Genomic DNA, 23,728 nt, shown 5'->3' with positions numbered 1-23,728 from the left:
ATGAGACTCATTCTCAATCCATCTTTGTTCCCTTGCTGGTGAGGAGTTCTGATCCCTTGGAGGAGGAGAGGCTTTCTGGTTTGGGGTATTTTCATCCTTTTCTTTCACTGGTTTCTTCCCATCTTTGTGGATTTATCTACCTGTGGTCTTTTTAGTTGTGACTTTTGGATGGGGGTCTCCAAGTGGACATCCTTTTTATTGATGATAAAGTTATTTCTTTCTGTTTTTTTAGTTTTCCTTCTAACAGTCAGACTCCTCTGCTGTGGGTCTGCTGAGGTCCACTCCAGACCCTGCTTGCCTGGGGATCACCTGTGGCATCTAGAGAACACAAAGGGTTTCTGCCACTTTATTCTTCTGTTTTCTTCATCCCAGAAGGATATCCACCAGATGTTAGCCTGAGCTCTTGTTTATGAGGTGTCTCTTTGGATGTATCAGGGTCAGGGAGCTGCTTGAGGTGATAGTCTGACCCTTATAGGAGCTCAAGTGATGAGCTGTGAGCTCTGTTGTTTCATTCAGAGCTACTGGGCAGGTATATTTAAGTCTGCTGCAGCAGAAGTCATAACCACCTTTTTTCCCAGGTGCTCTGTCCTGGGAAGGTGGGGCTTTATTTATAAGTTTCTGATGTGCTGCTGCCTTTTTCCAGAGATGTCCTGCCCAGATAGGAGGTAGCCTAGTCACAGTCTCCCAGCAGAGGTGTTGCTGAGCTGCTGTGGGCTCTGCCCAGCTGCTGTGTAAACTTCCTTGCAGTTTTGTTTATAGCAGTATAGTTAGAACTGCTTCGGTAATGGCAGTCTTCCTCAGTTTTGACAGACTGCCCCTGTGATGGTGGACTGCCTCAGTAATAATGGATTGCCTCGGTAATGGTGGACTACCTTGGTAATGACAGACTGCCTCAGTAATGGCAGATGCCCTTTACCCCAGAGCTGGACCATCCTGGGTCCAGCTGCACTTGCTATGAAACTCTCAATCCAGAGCTTTTCAGATTGCTGGTCTTTGTGGGAGTGTGACCTGCCTAGCCAGATCACCTGGCTCCCTGTTTCAGCCCCCTTTTTCTCAGTTAAATGAGTGGCTCTGTCTCCCAGGAATTCCAGGCACCAGTTGAAATAGCTGTCCAGATTTGTGTGAGTTTTTGTGTGGAGACCTGCTGCACTGGCTGAAACAGCCATACTGAAAACTCGTGGCACTTTTCAGTCCAGGAATCCTCTGGTCTGTGGGCAGTAATAACTCATTTGGAAATGTGGTGATTACTCACCCTCTGCATTGTTCTCACTGGGAACTGCACTCCAAAGCTGTTCCTATTCAGCCATCATTAATGATCCAATTTTTTAAAATAGCTACAAGCCTATTCAGATTATCTATGATTCTTGTGGAATTTTTGGTAGATTGTGTCTTTCAACCTATTTAAACCAGGTTATAAAATTTGTGGGCATTTAGTTGCTTACAGTATCCTTTTATTATCTTTGGAATGGTCATGAGATTTTTTTTCTTAGTCTGGATAGAAGATTATCAATTTTATTGATTTTTCATTGATTTATATTCCAATTTTTATTTCTGTTTATTTTTAAATTTAATTTTCTCTTCTTTTTCTAGTTTCCTGAGGTGGAAGTTTTGCTGATTAATTTTAGATATTTTTTCTAATATATGTACTCAATGACATAAATTTCCCTCTAAGAATTGCTTTCACTGTATCTCTCAAGTTTTGGCAAGTTATGTTTTCATTTTTATTTATTTCTTAATTTGTCTTGTTACTTCTTCTTTGACCCATATGTTACTTAGAAGTGTGTTATTTAATCTTTATGTATTTGGAGATTTTCCAGTTACCTTACTTTAGTTGATTTCTAATTTAATTTCATTGTGGTCCAAGAGTTGATATTATATGATTTCTATTTTAAATTTTGATGTTTTACAACCCAAAATGTGGTCTATCTTGGTGAATATTTCATGTGGGCTTGAGAAGAATGTGTATTCTACTCTTGCTGGATGAAGTAATCTATAGATATTTATTATATCTGGTTAATTATTATGGTGTTGAGTTCAGATGTGTCTTTATTGATTTTCTGCCTGCTGGATCAGTTCATTTCTGATAGAGAAGTATTGACATCTTTAACTATAATAGTGGATTTGTCTACTTCTTGAAATTCTGCCAGTTTTTGCCTCACATGGTCTGACACTGTTTTTAGGTACATGAATGCTAAAGATCATTATGTCTTCTTGGGGAATTGACCTATTTACCATTATGTAATGCCACCTTTGTTCCTAAAAATGTTGTTGCTTGAAGTCTGCTTTGTCTGAAATCAATATAGCCACTAGTGCTTTCTTTTTATTAGTGTTAAGATGGTATATTTTTCTTCATTTACTTTAATCTATATGTGTCTTTATGTTTCAAGTGGATTTCCTGGAGACAACATATAGTTGAGTCTGGTTTCTTTATTCACTCTGACAATTTCTGTCTTTCCATTAGTGCATTTAGGTCATTGGCATTATTGATACAGTTGGATTAGTAGCTAGCATGTTTGTTACTGTTTTCTATTTGCTGCCCTTGTTCTTTGTTTCTATTTTAGTGTTTTGTACTTTTAATCCAGCATTTTACATAATTCATTCTCATTTTTTGCCTATTATCTATACTTTTAAAAATAATACATTTAAAAAAGTTTCCAGTATACATTTACAACAAATCCAAGACCACTTTCAAATAACACTGCTACTGTTTCACAGATAGCATGAATACCTTATAACAACAAAAATAATACTAATTTATTCCTCCTGTTCCTTGTGTCATTGATGTCATTCTTTGTACCTATATATAAATATACATAGGTACATATGTTTATATTTTGCATTCACTTATTCCTTCCTCTATGCTCTTCCTTTCTTATGAACATCCAAGTCTCTAACCTATATTATTTTCCTTTTCTGTAGAACTTTTAACATTTCTTGTAGGCAGGTCTACTGATAACAAATTCCTTCACCCACATTGTGATGAAACTGGCTTTTTAAACTTTTAGTATGGCTTGAAATTTTTTCTTGATAGCTCAACATGATATACTGGGAAAAAGTAACGGCTGTCACTAGGTCTTTAGTAATGTGGTGGTGAGGTGTGGGGCTAGGGAAACAACTATAGTCCTACGATTAGGTTATAATCTTTTAGTGAATGAGTGCCTCTGAACTATGACTTCACGTGTTTCTCTGTTACACTCTTCTCCTTAGGTGAGGCAGAAAGGTTAGAGCTGGCTGGAATTATTTCCGTCCCCCAGTTCAGTTAGACTCTGATAGTACCTCAGCAGGTTAGGCTCTGGTACACTGGTTTCTCCTGAGGGTAGACCCATTAAGAACAGAGTACTCTGGATTACTTAAAACCTTCCTTTTCCTCTTTCCATGTTGGAAGCGCAAAGGGATTTTTTTTTTTTTTCTGGCATTTACTGTGTGAATTGGTTAAGCTACTAGAGGTAAACTCACTAAAATGTCAAAATAGCCCCTCTTAGTGGAATCCCTTGAGTTTTTCATCTCTTGGATTTGTTCACACTGAACCTTGAGCAATTCGTCAATTACAGTTTGGATTTCCTTACTCCAGCCCTGGTTTCTGCAGCATTTTCTGCTCATGAGTCCCTGTTCTCGTAAGCCATGACTCCCAGCACTTGCCTATCTATTCTGTCTATTCTTGTGGCATTGGTTTGCCCTGTGTCTTTATGCTCTTACAGATTCAAGAGAGGTTCTCGATTTTTTTTTTTTTTTTTTTTTTTTTTTTCTGTTCAGGTTTTCACTTGTTGTTAGGACTGGGTAACGACTTCCAAACTCCTTACATGCTGAACCAGAAATCAGAAGTCCAACAAAAGTCTTCTGAAGAGAAAAAGGCCAAATATTTATTCTAAACTATAAATGTCATTTACTTAAACCCAATAATTCTTAAAGGTACTGTGAACTGAAATTTCCTGAGAAATTATGTCCATGACAGACTTTTATTATAGTAAGAAAGCATGATATAAAATTTACTATTATAACAATATTTTCAGTGTACAAGTCAATAGCGTTAAGTACATTCACATTGTTATGCAATCACCAGCACCATCAAACTTTAGAGCTTTTTTAACTTTTCAAACTGAAACTCTGTACCCAGTAAACATATCCTCATTCCGTTCTCCCTTAGCCTCTAGCAACCATCATTTTGTTATTTCTATCAATTTGACTACTCTAGGTACCGCATATAAGTAGAATCATACAATGTTTTTTTTTTCTTGCCTGGCTTTTATTTCACTTAGCATAATGTCTTCAAGATTCATACATGTTGTTATGTGTGTTAAGGTTGTCTTCCATTTTTAAGGCTGAATAATATTTTATTAAGTGTACACGCCACATTTTGTTTATGAATTCATCTGCTGGTGGATATTTAGGTTTCCATTAAATGGCTAATGTGAATAATGCTTCTACAAACATTAGTGTACAAATACCTGTTTAAGTTCATGCTATCACTTCTTTTGGTGGAATTGCTGGATCATATGGTAATTCTGTTTTTAATTTTTTGTAAAAGCACTGTATAATGGTTTTCCATAGTAGTCATATCATTTATATTTTCTATAGCATATACAAGCTGTATTTTCCATAGCGGCTGTAGTTTTACATTCTTATCAGTAGCACAATTGCTCCATATCCAACATTTGTTATTTTCTGTTATTTTCTTTTTCTTTTCTTTTTTTTTTTTCATAATAGCAATCCTGATAGGGGAGAAATGGTATCTTATTATGGTTTTAATTTGTGTTCTCTAACAATGAGTATTACTGAGCAACTTTTTATGTGCCTTTTTATATACCAAAGGAGGTATACCATCTGTATACCTCCTTTGAAGAAATTTCTATTCAAGTCCTTTATCCATGTTTGAATTGGGTTGCTTGTTTTATATTGTTATATTATAGGAATTCTTTATATATTTGGATATTAATCGTTTGTCAAACATAAAATTTGTGATTTTTTCTCCCATCCCGTGTGCCTGACATTTTCTTCAGTCCATGGAGAACCCTGGAGAACTGCTATTTTGTTTCACTAGTGATTCCATCAACTATCAAAATTAGCTGTCTCATCTCTTGTCCATTATCTTCAAAGATAATTCCCATCCTAAATTTTTGTATGCATGTGTACATATGCGTATATATATATATATATATAGGCACACATATACACATACATATGTGTGTGTGTTTTCCTATTCAAAGATTCTTTCTTTATTGCTAAGCCAAGAAATTTCTCATTGTTTCTTTTGATCTCAGAATGCAAATAAAACAAAATTATTTGCTATTGAGACCAGGAAACAACTGCAAACTGTAATTGTCTTTTCCTGGCAAGACAAACAGGTTTTAAAATCTCTCGAATGTAATACATTTAGTTTAATTAACAATTAATTTATTCTTTTACAAAGCTATAAAGCTTGAACTACACAATTCGTAAAGAGGATGTAAAAATCAATTTATACTTTCAATATTTTATGTCTTTATGAAAGAAGAACATTACTCATAACCATGGATTAGTTACTTAAAAAAATATCTGGGTGCCTCGAATGCCCCAGGAATTACATTAGGCATCTGGCAGTAAAATGCCATGTCACTTTCTAATGAAGTTAGTCAAGGAGAATGGATGACCTGAGGATACTAAGTGCAAAACCAATAACTCTGCAGACAGTGAATGGCTTTTTGAAACTACAAAACAGTGATGATTTTCAATTTTCATTTATATTTCCAAAGGAAAGAGTCTTTCAAATGACTGTCACCTTAAATAGTGTAAAAAAAAGAAAAGAAAAGAAAAGACAAAATTACTCAAAAGCATATTGTATTAGTCTGTTTTCACACTGCTAATAAACACATACCAGAGACTGGCAATTTACAAAAGAAAGAGGTTTAATTAGACTCACAGTTCCACATGGCTGGGGAGGCCTCACAATCATGGTGGAAGGCAAGGAGGAGCAAGTCACATCTTATGTGGATGGGCAGGCAAAGAGAAGAGAGCTTGAAAAACTTCCATTTTTAAAACCATTAGATCTTGTCAGACTCATTCACTATAATGAGAACAGCACAGGAAAGACCCGCCCCATAATTCAATCACTTCTCACCAGGTTCCTCCCACAACATGTGGGAATTGTGGGAGTTTCAATTCAAGATGAGATTTGCAGGGGGATACAGCCAGACCATATCATTGTGCTCCTGGCCTCTCCCAAATTTCATGTCCTCATATTTCAAAACCAATCATGCCTCCCAACAGTGCCCCAAAGTCTTAACTAATTTCAGCATTAATACAAAAGTACATAGTCCAATGTCTCATCTGAGACAAGGTAAGTCTCTTCTGACTATGAGCCTGTAAAATCAAAAGGTAGTTAGTTACTTCCTAGATACAATGGGGGTACAGGCATTGGGTAAATATAGCCATTTGAAATGGGAGAAATTGGCCAAAACAAAGGGGATACCATCCCCATGCAAGTCTGAAATTCAGCAGAGCAAAAATTTTTTTTTTGAGATAATCTTGTACTGTCTCCTGGGCTGAAGTGCAATGGCATGACCTTGGCTGACTGCAACCTCTACCTCCTGGGTTCAAGCAATTCTCCTGCCTTAGCCACCTGAGTAGTTGGGATTACAGCCACCTGCCACCACGTCTGGCTAATTTTTGTTTTTCTTTTTGGTATTTTTAGTAGACACGGGGTTTCACTATATTGGCCAGACTGGTCTCAAACTCCTGACTTTGTGATCCACCTGCCTCGGCCTCCAAAAGCACTGGGATTACAGGTGTGAGCCACTGCACCTGGCCAGGGCAGTGAAATCTTAAAGCTCCAAAATGATCTTCTTTGACTCCATGTCTCACATCCAGGTCATGCTGATGCAAGAGGTGGGTTCCCATGGTCTTGGGCAGCTGCAACCCTGTGGCTTTGTAGAGTATGGCACACCTCCTTGTTGATTTCACTGGCTGGCATTGAGTGTCTGTGGCTTTTCCAGATACAAAGTGCAAACTGTCAGTGAATCTACCATTCTGGGGTTGAAGGACAATGACTCTCTTCTCAAAGGTCCACTAGGTGGTGCCCCAGTAAGGAGTCTGTGTTGGGGCCCCAACCCCACATTTCCCTTCTGGACTGCTCTAGGAAAGGTTCTCCGTGAGAGCGCCACCCCTGCAGCAAACTTCTGCCTGGGCATCCAGGTGTTTCCATACATCTGAAATCTAGAAGGAGGTTTCCAAACCTCAATTCATGACTTCTGTGCACCTGCAGCTTTAACATCACATGGAAGATGCCAAGACTTGGGACTTCCACCCTCTGAAGCAACAGCCTGAGCTGTACCTTGGTACCATTTAGTCATGGCTGGAGTGGCTGGGATGCAGGGCACCAAGTCCCTTGGTTGCACACAGCACGGGGACCCTGGGCCTGGTCCATAAAACCATTTTCTCCTAGGCCTCCAGGCCTGTGATGGGAGGGGCTGCCTTGAAGACCTCTCATAGGCCCTGGAGATATTTTCTTCATTGTCTTAAGCATTAACACTTAGCTGCTTTTTACTTATGCAAATTTCTGCAGCCAGCTTGAATTTCTCCTCAGAAAATGGGTTTTTCATTTCTATCACATTGTTAATGTGCAAGTTTTCCAAACTGTTATATTCTGCTTCGCTTATAAAACTAATACCTTTAACGGCACCCAAGTCACCTCTTGATTGCTTTGCTGCTTAGAAATTTCTTCAGCCAGATACCCTAAATTATCTCCCTCGACTTCAAAGTTCCACGAATCTCTAGGGCAGGGGCAAAATATCATCAGTTTCTTTGCTAAAACATAACAGGAGTCACCTTTGCTCCAGTTCCCAACAAGTTCCTCCTTTCCATTGAGACAACCTCAGGCTGGACCTTATTGTTCATATCACTATCAGCACTTTTGTGAAAGTCATTCATCAGGTCTCTAGGAAGTTACAAACTTTCCCACATTTTCCTGTCTTCTTCTGAGCCCTCCAAACGGTTCCAACCTCTTCCTGTTACCTAGTTCCAAAGTCACTTCCACATTTTCAGGTATCTTTTCAGCAATGTCCCACTCTAGGGGAGGCCTCACAATCATGGTGGAAGGCAAGGAGGAGCAAGTCACATCTTAGGTGGATGGTGGCAGGCAAAGAGGAGAGAGTTTGTGCAGGGAAACTCCCATTTTTAAAACCACCAGACCTTGTGAGACTCATTCACTAATGACAACATTGCAGGAAAGACCCACCCTCATAATTCAATCACCACCCCTTGGGTTTCTCCCACAACATGTGGGAATTGTGGGAGTTTCAAGTCAAGATGAGATTTAAATGAAGACACAGCCAAACCATATCACATATTCAAATGACACATTGATTTTATAATTTCTATACATTTATATGTAGGCATTCATATTTGTTCATTATAGTTCCTACATACAAATCTCAGAATTCCCAGGGTAATTTTTTAAATGTATTTTAATTATATTTTACTTTGTCCAGAAATCATATTCATGACATAACTTTTTTTTCAGTTATTACTCTACTTTTTCTATAGTAATTTATTTCCTTTGCATGCCTCTTGAATATCATCTTATATTTAATAATGTTTATTTTAAATAACTCCAGGAAGCTAATTTGCTTGTAAGCAACATAATTATACTTAAAATAAACGAGGAAGTGTTGTTTTAGGGACTTAAAGTCATTAAACACAACATTAATAAGTAATTTAAGCAAGGAGTAAGAAAAACAAAATATTCAATATCCTTTTCAGGAAATATGGGTTGTATTCTTTTAAAACATTACTGTTAAGAACATTGGCTTAGAAAACATCCCCCATGAGCACTTAAAATTAAAAATCATGTATCCAGGATTTTCACATGTTCAATTTGCATAAAGTAGTTCTTTTGCTAACCTTGATTTACCAAAGCATGCATTGCTACTAACATAGGAGAAATTAGGCAGTCTCATCTTGCTCAACGTCTAAAGGCCAGATTTCTAGTTAATGTGAAAAACAGCAGGGGAACAAGCAACAGAGCCATAAAACTGCTTGTGCATAAAATGGGCGACTGTGTGTGTGGCCACAGCCAATGCAGACTGTCACACATCATAGGGGACTGCATCCTTTGGCATGTTACTGGAAGGATCCTAAAGAGATAAACAGAAAGAGAAATTTAGAAAGAGGAGGTAGACCCAAAAAGGGATATACGATGCTGCAACCCTGTGATTGTGAAAGGCCACAGAAGGGCACTGTTGTAGGTTCTGAAGCTGGGCTTCAGATCTGAAGATGTCCTAACCTACTTGTGTTTCAGTATATTTATCTACTACCTGGGGGTAATGAAAGTACCATCTTCATAGGACTGTTGTGAAGACTAAAGAAGGGAGGTTAGGAAAGTTCCTAGCACATAATGATTTTTCAACAAGAGTTAGCTTTTACTATTGTTTTCTCTAAGATTCAAATATAATTTCAAAGAGACAGCAATAAGACCCAGAAGAGGGTCCCATCTGTTGGACTTTATTGTACCTGAGACATTATAGGCTTTCAACAGCCATTATTCAATTCACTTAATATTGCCTACAGTGCTAGAAAAATAAAGTTACAGGCAATAACCAAGTTAGTTTCAAGAAGTTTATGTAAAACAACTTTCATGTTATCTAATTGACATGTAAGAAACTGCACAGATTTAAAGTGTACAATATGAATTTTGACATGTGCATGGATATATACCATGGAATTATTGCCACAATCAAGATACTGAATATATCAATCAGCCTCAATGGTTTCCTTACTCCTTTTGTAATTCCTCTCTACATTGCCCCCTCTGCCCTTTGTATCCCTGTCATCACAGGGCAAGTACTTAACTGCCTTTTGTCACTATAGATGTTTGCATGTGAAGTTTATAGAAATGTTATCACATAATGGGCCATCGTTTGTCTAGATGTTTCCCTTCAGAAGAAAGATGATGAGATTCATCCATGTTGTTCATTTTTTTGTACTGGACTAATGTTTCATTGTATGGGTAAAATACAGTCTGTCTGTTCAGCTGTTACTGGGTATCTAGGTTGTTTCCAGCTTTCAGTATGTGGATGTGTTCATTTCTTTCAGGTAAATATCTAGAAATGAAATGGCTGGATCATGCAACAGGCTTGTATTAATATTTGCAACTGTTTATAAAACTGCCAAACTGTTTCCCAAAATGGTTGTACCACCTTATATTCCTGCCAGCATTGTCTGTGTTCCAGTTCCTTGACATCTTCACCCATAATTGTTGATTTTAGTCATTCTAACAGAGGTGGAGTAGTGTCTGATTGTGGTTTTAATTTGCATTTCTCTGATAATTAATGATGTTTATTCAGCATCTTTTCATCTGTTTATTTGCAATTCATATATCGTCTTTGAAGTTTCTGTTCAAATCTTTTTTTCATCTTTTATCAGGCGGCTTGTTTTCATATCATGGATTTTTAAAGTTCTTTGTAAATTGAACACAAGTATTTTATCACACATATAATTTGCAAATAATTTCTCCCAGTTCGGGCCTTATCATTTATTATCTTAATAGTTTTTTTAAGGAACATAAGTTCATAGATTTGATGAAGTCCAATTTATTAATCTATTCTTTCACAGTTCATGCTTTTGATGTTGTATCTATGAGACCTTTGCCCAACCCAGAGTCATAAATTTTCTAGAGATTGTTTAGTTTTAGGTTTACATTTAGATCAATAGTCTGTGTTAATTTTTGTATATAGTGTGAGGTATTAATAAGTTTTTATTTTTTTAAATTTGCATAAGGATGTTCTAGCACCATTTGTTGTTTTTTAAAATTTGCATAATTCCAGCACAATTTGTTAAAAACATTTCTCCATTGAATTGTGTATTAGTGCATTCTTACACTGCTATAAAGACACTACCTGAGACTGGCTTATTTATAAACAAAAGAGGTTTAATTGACTCACAGTTCCACGTGGCTGGGGACATTTCAGGAAACTTATAATTATGGTGGAAGGTGAAAAGGAAGCAAGGCATGTTTTACATGGCAGCAGGAGAGAGAGAGAAGGCAAGTGCCAGGCATTTATCAAATAACCAGATTTCATGAGAACTCACTCAGTATCATGAGAACAGCAAAGGGGAAAATCCGCCCTCATGATCCAATCACTTCCCACCAGATCCCTCCCTTAACACATAAGGATTAAAATTTGTGATGAGATTTGGGTGGGGACACAGAGCCTAACCATATCAAATAGCATTGACACTTTTCTTGACAATATATAGCTGTCAATGTATATACGGATCTAGTTCTGGGCTATCTACTCTGTTCCATTAATCTATTTGCCTATCTTGAATACTAATACCACATGGTCTTGATTAGTATAGCTTATAATACATCTTGAAATTAGATAATAGCAGTCTTTTAACTTTGTTCTTTTTCAGAGTTGTTCTACCTCTCCTAGGTCTTTTCCTTCCCTGTGAATTTTAGATTATTCTTGTTATTTTCTATGTACATACCACTGATATTGTAACTGAGATTGCATTACATCTGTAAATTGATTTGGTGCAATATTAATATCTTAAGAGTATTGAGTCTTCTGGGTCATGATCTTATTTAGTTTCTCTCAGCAATGTTTTAGAGTTTTCAATATACAGTTCTTTCACATTTTACAAGTTGTTTTTATTTATATTTTTATATATTTTCAGATTTTTCATTAAGCATTTCATATTATACATGTTATTGTTTCTTTCAATGTCCAGTTGTTCATTCCTTGTGTACATTTAAATACAATTTATTTCAGCAAATTACCCTTTTGTTTTGCTACTTTACTAAACTTATTAGTTTTAGTAGCTTTTTTAGTATATTCAATCATTTTCTACATACACAATTATGTCATTGCAAATAAAGATCATTTTGTTTTTCTTTTCAATATGGATGTTCTTCCTTCCTTCCTCCCTCCCTCTCTCTTTTATTCCACAAGGATAAATTTCAGTAATTTATTCTTTTTCAGTTTTTAATTTCATTAATTTTCACTCCGTTTTTTATTATTTTCTCTATCCTGCTTACTTTGGATTTTGTTTGCTCTTTTTTTCTCAAAGGTAAAATTTCAGGTCATTGATTTGAAATCTTTCTCTTTTTTAAATATAGGCAATAGTTTATATTTTACAAATGTAGGCTATACAAATTTTACAAAGTTCTTACTAACTACTGTTTAATGCAATTCACAGATTTGTATCTGCTTTGCTGTCATTTTCATTCCACTCAAAATTACTTTTTAATGTCCCTTTGATTTCTTCATTGACTTATGGGTTATTTAGAAGTGTGCTATTTAGTTTCTAAGTATTTGAGAATTTTCCACAGATCTCTCTGTTACTGATTTCTAGCTTAGTTTCATTATGGTCAAAGTACATACTTTGTATTACTTGAATCCTTTTAAATTTATTGACACATTTTGTGGCACAGAATATCTTGGAAAATGTTTGTGTTCACTTTAAAATAATGTGTATTTTGTTGTCTTTGGATGAAACGTTATATGATTATCAATTATCTTCACTTCATAGAAAGTATTACTGTCTTCTGTATAATTACTGATTGTCTATTAACTTACCCTACTGAGAGAAGAGTGCTGAAACCTCAAGCTATAGTTGTGAATTTTCCAATTTTTCCTGAAAGTTCTATCAGTTTTGTTCCACTTGTTTTTTATTTTATTTATTTATTTTGAGACAGAGTTTTACTCAATTGCTCAAGCTGGAGTGCAGTGGCATGATCTTAGCTCACTGCAGCCTCCACTTCCTGGGTTCAAGCAATTCACCTGCTTCAGTCTCCCAAGTAGCTGGGATTACAAGCACGTACCACCACACCCAGTTAATTTTTGTATTTTTAGTAGAGACAGGGTTTCGCCATGTTGGCCAGGATGGTCTCAATCTCTTAACCTCGTGATCCACCCACCTTGGCCTTGCAAAGTGCTGGGATTACAGGGGTAAGCCACCATACTCAGCCTCTTTTTGACTAAATTTTTAAAAATGTAAAACTAGTAGTAGCTTACTGGCCATGCAAAAACAGGCTACAGGCCAGATTGATCTGTGAGCTATAGTTTGCCAACATGTGGTATACATCTTATTAAAGTCTACCTTTTAGTAATATTGCACCAATTCATAGTATAGGACTCATTTGTGTGTACTTACATTTCTTCCACTTTCACTCTGTGCTATTTTTTGTTATATATTTTAATTTTATGAACATTGTAAGACCCACAATGAATTATTACTTTTATTTAAATAATTATCTTTGAAATACATTGCAATTATAGCAGAAATATTTGTTAGCCAATATAATTGCCATTTCCTGTGCCATTTACTCTTTTGTAAACATCCAGATTTCCATCTGGTGTTACGTTCCTTCTATCTGAAAGATTTCTTTAGTATTTCTAGCATTGCAAGATTGCTAGTGGTAAATTCTTTTAGTGCAAGTTGCCTGTGATGAAATCTTTCAGGTTTGCTGTACCTGAAAAGTCTCTACATGGCCTTTGATTTTTCAAAAAAAAATTTGCTGAGTATAGAATTTTAAGTTGATACTTTTTTAAGTTTCTATAAAATTTCATATATGTTCTGGGGTGCTTGAACAGAATGCATATTCTGCTGTTCTTGAATGGTCTGTAAAATTTTTATTAGCTTAAGCTGTTTGATGATGTTGCATTTGTGAAAGAAAAATAGAATCTTGGACCCTAAGCTCATACCAAAGGGAAAGTTAAGCTCAGGAACTGAGTCATGCAGAAAACTGCCTTCTGTTTATTCCAAAACAGATAGCTGCAATTTCACATGCTCACTTTATCTTATGTAAAATGTAGATTTACTGGGTGTGAGACAAATGCATTACTTTTTCCCTTACTCCTGCTTTTCCCATGTAAAATATAGAGTCAGTGAACATTAATCAGGGCCTCACGAGAATGCAACCACTGGCCTCATTGCCTATCCTCCCTCTGTTTTTTCTTTTTTTTTTCCCTTTCCTGCTTGCTCTTTCCCCTTTAATAGTGAAATTTCCAAAACCCTCTTTAGAGAAAGAACAGGTCACAGACCCTACAGTGACTTGTGTTTCTTTTTCCTAGACACATACTCAACTTTGGCAAAATAAACCTCTAGTCTATTGAGATATTCCTTAGCCACTTTTTGGTTTATACATTCTGTACTTTTATTGATTTTATGTCTAGTTTTTTCTTTAATTGTTGAAAGAAGAGTATTGAAGCCTCTAACTGTATTTGTAACTATATTTGTAGATTTATCTATTTTTCTATTTTTTTCTGTTTGTACTTCAGTTATCTGGTAACTCTTATTACTTGGATGTATATATACCATACCTAGGATTGCCAGGTCTGTTGATGGGCTGACCTTTTCTTCATTATATAACATCCCTCTCTGTCTCTGATAATTTTCTTTGCTCTGAAGTCTACTTTATCTGATATTAATACAGGCATTCTTGCTTTGTTTTTAAAATTAATATTTGTATAATAAATCTCTCTCCTTTTTCTTTGAGCCTACCCATATCATTATATTTGGAGTGACTCTTGTATATAGCATTTAGTTGGATCATGTTCACTATATCTTCTTTACCTATATACCTTTTAATTTGTGCATTTCAACAATTTACATGAAATTATTGTAATGTTAGCTTGAACCTGACACTTTTTTGTTTTCTGTTTATTGATTCTATTTATCATTTCTCATTTTTTTCTATTTTTCTGTCAGTTACATGTACATTTTTATGAGGATTCCATTCTATCTACAATATTTTTGAGTGTATCTCGGTGTATAGATTTTTACTGTTTTCTGTAGGCATTACATTATATATTTATAATTCATCAAAGCCCATTAATGTTGATGTTTTGCTGATTTGAGTGAAGTACAGCCAACTTATCTTTATGTCTCCTCTATCACTTATAATTATTATAAATATTTCTTCTGCATATAGTATTAAGAATCATGTTATGCATTAAGTAGTGTTACATCATTTTTGCTTCAATTGTTAACTCTAATTTAGAAAACGCAAGAGGGGAAGAAAAGTTTCTTTTATTTATTCACATATTTGTTCTTTTCATAGTCTCTCTTTCTTCCTGATGTTTCAAGGTAATTTTTTTTACTGTCATTTCATTGTTTAGAGAACCTTCATCAACCATTCCTATAGCAACAAATTATTTTAATTTCTCTTTGTCTCAGAATGTCTTGCATTCTGATACATTTTTAAATATTTTTGTGGGAAATAGATTTTTAGGTTGACATTTCATTTTCTTTTGACACTCTAAAAATACTATGCTCCTATTTTCTGGACTCCATGGCCTGTGGTGAGAAATGTGTTGTCATTCAAATTGTTTATTTTATATATAATTTATCATGTCTCTCTTTTTTCTTTAACAGAATTTCACTGATGTTTATTTGGGCTTCTCTTGTTTGGGGTTTGTTCTTTTTCTTCAATTTATATGTTTTGTTTTGTTGCCAAATTTGGGAAATTTTAAGCCACCATTTCTCCAAATACATTCTCAGTCTACCCTCTTTCTCCTCTCATTCTAGAAATGTAATGAGAATGTCTGATCTCTTGTTATAGTCACACATGTCCAGAAAGCTCAATTCAGTTTTAATCTATTTTCTTTCTGTTGTTCAGAGTTGGTAATTTCCATTGTTCTATCTTCTACTTCCTTGATTCTTTCTTCTTCTCTCTCAATTTTGCTATTGTACTCAACCATTGAGATTTTTAAAAAGAATAATATTTATTTGATTTATCTTTATATCTTCTGTTTCTTTGCTGAGGGTTTCTAGTTTTATCTGTCACCACTCTAGTAGTGGTGGTGATGTATGTCTCAAGACAGCCTGGGAGGGTGGACGTCTAGATTCTCCACTCAGCAGCCTTTGCTGGGAGTGGAGGACAGATTTGGTAAGGTGGTATCACTTTTTTTTTCCTATGGAATTTAGTTACAGGAGGTCAGTTATTGTCTAAAAGTTTATTATGCAGGATTACAGCAATATTTAGAACAAATTACCCCCCACTTTATAGTCAGAACTTTGCTAAGTGCTATACCCAATGTGCTATAATTAACGAGGTTTTCCAAGAGGACTCATGGGAATAGATGCTATTCCCATACTTGTGAGATTCTGTATATTATTCCCTCTAATCCTTTCAGTTGGTTCTTTCTTCAGCCTCATGTTCTTTCTTCATGAATGAATGTTGATCAAAACTATATTGAATCATTGAGAACTCTATATAGATCATTGGTGTTTCTCTGTACAGCTACTTCCTCTTCCAACTCTGCACTGTCAACACCAGCTACCCTTTTCTCTCTTAACTTTAAGTTCTATTTGCTCAACTTCAGTTGCTGGTCAAGCTCTACGTGTCTTCCTTCTCCCTGCATCACACTTTGCCAGTTCCCTCAAGTTAGTGAAATTGGCCATTGTTCTGACTGACTTCGTTTGTTTCCTACTTCAGGGATCAGTAGCATTTAGTACGTTTTGCCCAATGTACTGAAAACTGTGGTTTCACACATTTTATCTCTTTTTAAAATTGTTTCAGGCAGGAAGTAATACTATAGATCCTCTCACTTCATTTTGGCAGAAGGTAGAGGTCTAATAGAAAGGTTATGAAAATATAAATGACTAGTTTGTAAGAGACCTCCAACAGCCCAGTCTTCAGTCAGCAAATACAAGGCAACCATCAAGGAAGTGACCCAGGAATGCTTGTAGGAAAAAACCTGTGGAACTGCATGAAATCCTCCTGTGTTCAGCAAAAGCTGAGGGAAGAGTAAGAACATGTTAACTGCAGGGCTTATGTAAAGCAGCATGTAATAATAATTTCAGTTATCAGCAACCATCTGTCATTTGATATTGGGCCACTATATTTTATCAAATTTCTATATAAGGCTCCATGTAAATCTAAATAAGATATTTAGCAACGAAAGGGACCTTAGAAAATACCTAGCACATCCCCTTTCCTGTCCACACAAGCCTTTTACTGTAGAGTAAAAGGAATACTGAAATCATCAAATAATCTGTTGAAGGCTAAACAGCTATTTAGGGACAAACAGGATTTAGAACTTGCTCTCCTGTCTTCCAGTTCCCTATACTTTCTATTATACCACATTAATAAGAATTCTAAATCCATTTTATTTTCTGTCTTAAATAGGTCTTGTCTAGAATTATAATAATAATGGAAATTTCCATTTTTTCAGTGCTCACTATGTATTTGGTGCTTTACATGTAGTGTTTTATTCATACTACCAACCTTTGAAGAAACAGAACTTACCGGAGCTGATGCACTCATGAATGACAGTGTTGGGATTTAAACCTAGACCTATCTTTCAAAATTGGCATTCTTTTCACAATGCACTATTATTACCCTTGTCTTATTTCAACTTGTGTTGTTATTTTTTATTTTATTTACCTTTGTTGACTGTATACATCTTGAGGGCATATGCATTTTTTTTTCTTCATACTACAAAGTACAAGTTATATTCCTAAATAGGTCAATAATAATAAATTACACAGTTGTTTAGGAAATTATTTAATTTCATTTTTGAAGTGGCAATATTATATTACAGATCAATTAATTTGCTCAGGAGCACACAGTATATTAATGATAGGACTTACCAATAAAGTTTCCAGAAACACAACATTTATACTTTTTGAACTGGATTTTAGGTCTTTGCTTTATATTCATTTACCAAAAAAAAAAAAATGGAATTAGGAATGTGGCAGTTCTCTCTGACAAAGAGTGGGATGAGAATGAGCTCAGAGGATAATAAACAGGGACAACAACAAATAGTCGCTAAAGAAAATGACCCTCCTGGGAGCTTCATGAAGATGTGTAATCATATACCTGGAAATCAATCAACAACCATAAACTAGAAAATGGAACAACTCTAACTTTTGCTAAAAGGAAACTGTTTTGTGGTTTAATGGATTGTTCCTGTTACTACTCCTAATGAAATTGTTTTAAAGGACAATACCAGAGTTACTTTGGAAGAGTTATTTCATTAAGGATGCATTCTTTTTAAATAGGACAATGAGTGGAAATACTTGAAATAAATCCTCATCCAAATAAAAGATTTTAACTTCCCTCAGTATCATAGAGATATTTGTTCCAACTGTGTTTTCATGAAGTAGATCAGACTCCACTTCAATCCATCATACTCTCATGGATTATTTAAACCAGTCCAGTTTTCTGTTAAGTGGCTAAAAACTGAATTTGAAGATAACTCCAACAGCCCAGCCTTCAGATAGCAAATACAATGCAACAATTAAGTAAGTGACCCAGGAATGCTACAAGGCAAAAACGTGTGGGACTTCATGAAATCCTCGCAGATGCTTCTCTTGAGATGAGAAGCTGACTTGGAGTATTTGCCATTTTTTTTTTTTTTTTTTTTTGGTGTAAATAATCCCATCATGGTCAATTTCAAGCTACTGGCTCACAAAATACCTGGAAATTCCTAGCATCAACTGGTTCACAAAATTCCTAAATATATGCTGATGGTCTTTCATGGGTCAATGTGAGGCAGCTATTACATATCACTGTCCTTAATTCAAAGGCAAGATAAACTCTTTACTGACTCATAGCATGTTTCTTTAGAAATGCCTGATGCAGGCGATGGGGTGGGGGCGGTGGGGGACGGAATGGAGACAGCAAACCACCATGGCCTGTATGTACCTATGCAACAATCCTGCAGGATGCAGGATGTGCACATGTACCCCAGAGCCCAAATACAATTAAAAAAAATTTCAGTGGTCGTTTTTGCAGGCATCAGGGATACAATATGACATAAGGCAAGCTCCCTGCCCTCTAAAGGCTTAAAATCTAACTGGGAAGCAGGACTGTCACAAAATATAAGTAATGACATGAAACAACAACTACTTTTCCAATAATTGGTATTTAGAAGTAAATACTAAGGGATTCTGTATTGTCAATAATTTATAAATAAAATGTGATTATATTCTTTAGGATCTTGGTATAGCATCACCTTTCATTTTTCAAGACTTTGAATATTTCAAAATAAAAACAAAAGAAAGAAAATCTAAATACAGAATGGAAAAAGTAAATGATCCTTTTTTCCTACACTGGCACAATCTCAATTTTCTGGACAAATGATATAACCTTTAGGGTCTTAAGTTCCATATTTATTTATAAGTTAACTTTTTGATTTTGTATATCACAGACAGTTATTGAATGCTGAGCATACAAAGAGAAACCAAGATACAGTTCAGTATTAGTTATCTACTGCTGTTGTAACACACTGCCACAAACTTACTGGCTCAAGACAACAAAAATGTATTACTTTATATTTTGAGAAATCAGAAGTCTGAACTGGGTCTCACGGGCTAAAATGAGGTTATCAGTAGGGCTGCATGCCTTCTGGAAGATCTAGAGAAGTCCTTTTTTTCCTTCGCTGGCCTCTAGAGTTCACCCTCATTCTTTGGCTACTGGCTCCCTTCCTTTATCTTCAAAGACAGCAAACACTGGCAGAGTCTTTCCCACCTAACATTACTCTAACACTGACTCTTTTGCCCTCTTCATCTACTTTCAGGAACCCTTGGGATTACACAGGCCCCATTTGCATAATCCAGGATAACCTACCAATTTTAAGGTCAGATTATACGTAACCTTAATTCCCTCTGCAATTTTAATTCCCTTTTGCCATGTAAACCATTATATTTGCAAGTTCTAGAGATTCAAATGTGAATATCTTTGTGGGGGATGTACAAAATGCTTATAATATCACAAGTCATTATACTGAAGGAAGTCAGAGTGTGAGTCTTTGAAGCAGACACATGTGCATCCACTTAATCCCTAAATGCTGCTGATCCCTTATGGGCCCATCCACTTGCCCAGCTCATGCACTCACCCCTCTCATGGTTTCAGTTACTATCCCTCTGTACACAACTCCTACTTCTATATAAATGTATTCCCCTAAACAGGAACTATACATCCAATTGCCTCTTACATATACCATACTTACTGTAAGAAGACTGAAAGCATCTCCCTCCCAATCCTGTCCCTTCGATATTCTATGGTTTAGTCTACACCACCACCAGGCACCTTCTGGAAACCTGTGAGTCAGCCTCAATTCCTCTTTTCTCATTGACTCATCCTAAATGAATCAACCCTGAACTCTTTTACCTCTTTTATTTCTCAAATTACTTTGTTTTCCACGGCCATCACAATGCAATACACAGAAGGCACGATGAAACTCCCTGGAAAATTTCCCCCTAGCACTGTGCCATTTTATGCTCCTCACCTTTGCTAAATCATCTCCCTGTAAGAAATGGCCTTCCTCTCTCTGCCTGGCTGACTCTGACTCATACCCTGGGCTGGGGTAGGTTTCTTCCTCAGGGCCCTCACAGAATTCACCGTGTCTGTACATTGCACATTCCTCCTGGTCCCTAATGACTCCACTGTTTATTCCCCTCTTCTAGAACACGAGAAGCTCCTCGAGAACAGAGGCTGTCTTAGTCATCACTTTCCCTTCTCTCTAGCGCAAGCCACCATGACAGGCTCTCAAAAAACATCTCTTCCAAAAATCCTGAATAGATCATAACCAATGTGTAGAGGCCTTAGAAGGACTTTGAGTTTTGTCTACTTAGATGCTATAAGGATTTAGCATTTCAAAACACAATAGGCACTTCGAGCTCACTGGCAGTAGTTAAAAAATGCAAAGTGCTATCAGTAATTAATGTTAATAATTTTGTCCCGTAGGAAGCAGATTTGTTAATAATAATCTAACTATGCATGTCATAATTATGTCACTTCACAATTGATTTTAAACTCCTCTGTTCAGTGGCTTTGGCTTCTATTCAGTGTGTGGACAGCAAATCCTCAAGCCTAGTCTATGTGATAGAGCTGAAACTGGAAGTGGCTCTCAGATACTGAGCACCAGACCTCCAGCATCCTCCTCTACTGCCTGCCACTTTGATCTCAGAGGGTGGGCTGCAATGGAGAAGGCAGCAGGAAAGAGAGTGACTGGGGTGATGTTATCCATACTCAGCAGAATAAGCTAGACAGGCTGCAGTGTAGTTAGGAGTATTAGAGTTAAGGAAGCTGAATAAGGGGAAATAATTCTGAAACTAATTTGTCAAGACCTGGAGGAAAGCATCTTGACTACAAATGCGATTAGGATCTATAGTGCATGACCTCAGTTATCTGTCCATTTTTCAGGCCTAGAACTTATGAATACGAACATTTGGCCAGATATACTGGACACTTACATCTATCTTGTCCAATTTATTTGCCGGCCTGCAGGCAGAGGATTAGGTACAAGAACTCGGTAATGGACTGTTTTGTCAAGAGAGAATGCTTCTTGAATGAATTGAGACAGTCAATAATTTTAAATACTTAAAAGTTCTAACAATGTTTTTTTAATGCAGGAATAAGGCATTGAGTTCAGTCTACTAATATTCTATAACCTTGAATAGGATAATAACTGAAAACTGAGATGTAGTGAATTATATTAGGATGGGGAATAATCACCAAGTACGCTGTCCTCATTTTCTCTGCTGGAAATTAAATAATTGCCCTGCCCACAAGTCCTATTTTTGCCATTTTAGAACAGATTGTTCATGAAGGCTCAGTATGACAGCTGCATCTGAGAGTCCGTTGAACTCCCAGGAAATGCAATGAAGGATCAGTCCACTTTGTACATTCTCAATCTTGTATTCTAATTGCTCTGAGGGACACTGAAGAAATTCCATTTCCCTTCCCCATTTAGGGATAACACATTAGTAGGTAATTTGTTTTCCCGAAGAAGTATTCTACCTCTACTGAATTCAACTTTATCTTAGAATGTTAAAACATTTTGTATCTATATAGAAGATCACATGATAGGCAATCAGCTTTCTAATATCAAAAATCAGTGTCAGATTATTAACAGACAAAACTAAGATGTAATAAGATAAAAAAAATTCCCAAATCAAATATTATTTCTTTTTTGCTGGATAATGCATTTATTGAGGAGGTCAAGAGGTGTAACTAATGAATTATTTCTCCTGTGTTAACCAAATCAACAAATGCAAAATACTTAGAATGGTGTCTGGCACATAGTAAGCATTATGTAACCATTTACTACTTGTATTATTTTATTATCTTCGTAAAGTAAACATGGGAAATTTTTAGTGAAAATCTACAGTCTTTTAATGAATACAATAAGAATTTCTTTAGCATTCTAGGCAAGATATAGATGGGCAGACAGCTTGACTACTTGCAAGCTTATCACACGTACAGTATTTCCTACAATTTATTGAACATTCTCTATTGCCAAATATTTGGCTAAGTGTTTTGCTAAACTATTTCACTCATGTAATTCTCACAGCAACCCAAATAGGGAGGTTGGCTTTTATTAGCCTTGTTTTACAGAAAAAGAATGTAAGGTCTAGAGAAGTAATGTAATAGGCACAATAGTCAGATGAATATAAAGCCAGGACCTTCATACTCAAGGCCTGTTTTCAACCAGTATCCCTTTCATATCTCCAGGGTTTATATGAACTCATCCTCGAGATGATTTAAAAACATGGCTGTAAGTAGTCAGTCTGCTTCTTAGAATTGAATTCAGCAAATATTGATTGAGCATTTACCTTGGCATATCAATAAAATCGATTCTATGTATCAATTCTGTCTAGCCTACCTATATATTGGGATCATTATCATCAGGGACACGAAGGATATCTAAGACTGTGCCACCTAGGGAAACTGAGTAGATAAAGTTTTCTTTGAGGCTTGAGTCTCCATAATAGCTATTAATCTCCCTTTTACTTGCTATTTGTAATTTTTCTCATTCTTGTACACAAAGCACTCATACGCATGTTTTCAAATTTGTCAGTTATACTATTAATGACTGTTTCACCGAAATCTCTTGGTTTATGATATTTAAATAATTATAACTCACTGGTTAACTTATTTTGAACATGTATAAAAAAATCAATTTCAAGGACTAGCATGTTTGTTAAAAATTTTTGCAAGTGAAAAAAAAAATTCTGAAGTGGTCAGATCTCTGTTAGAAAACAACCTAAGAATTACTTAAGAAATAGTGCTGTTCTGAAATGAAGACTATGGCTGTGACTCAGAACTCAGACTACTGGGAAACAGAGTTAGCCTGTGAAGTTAAGGCACTTGCTGAACAAATGAGCAACAGCTTATTGGTAACCTGGGACTGGGCATTTGTGTAGTCTCTGCTTCAACCAACAGAGGACTGACTAAGAAACAGATGTGCTTAGAGCTGAGCTGTAAAAATGTGTCGTAATTTAGATTGTTCATCTTAATTCTATCTATTATATATAGCACTGTGTTTGGTTCTCAGAAGTACATTTTCTGAAAGATAATGGGAAACAAAGATGTGCCCAGAGGCAGATGGCAGGGATCTGTGACTCGTGTCACACAGAACAAGACTGAGTTCCCTGGGTTTGCTCAGCCTGAGGAAGCAAAGAACAGGGGAGCACATCAGCAATATCCAACTATTTGAAGAGTGCCTCATTTCATTTTGAGTAACTCCAAGAAGCAAACCAGATATAGAGAATATGAGGAAACATTTTTTGATTCAATGTAACAAACGTTGTCACCAGCAACCACCTCTCCAATGAAGATGGTAGTGAGTTCCCTGCCACTGAAATAAAGTCATAGGAATGCCAAATTCAAAGAATTTTTTTGAAGGTGCTGTTACATACTCCTTTCACTAGTGAGGAAACAGAATCTCAAAATTGCATGGCACATGCTTAAGAACACAGATGTCAGTGGCAGAGGCAGGACTGTGTCCACAGGTGT

The sequence above is a fragment of the Saimiri boliviensis genome, chromosome 15 (assembly GCF_048565385.1).
Source record: "Saimiri boliviensis isolate mSaiBol1 chromosome 15, mSaiBol1.pri, whole genome shotgun sequence".
In the NCBI taxonomy this organism is placed as follows: Eukaryota; Metazoa; Chordata; class Mammalia; order Primates; family Cebidae; genus Saimiri; species Saimiri boliviensis.
The sequence above is the reverse complement of the archived record's forward strand: the minus strand, read 5'-3'. Positions refer to the sequence as shown.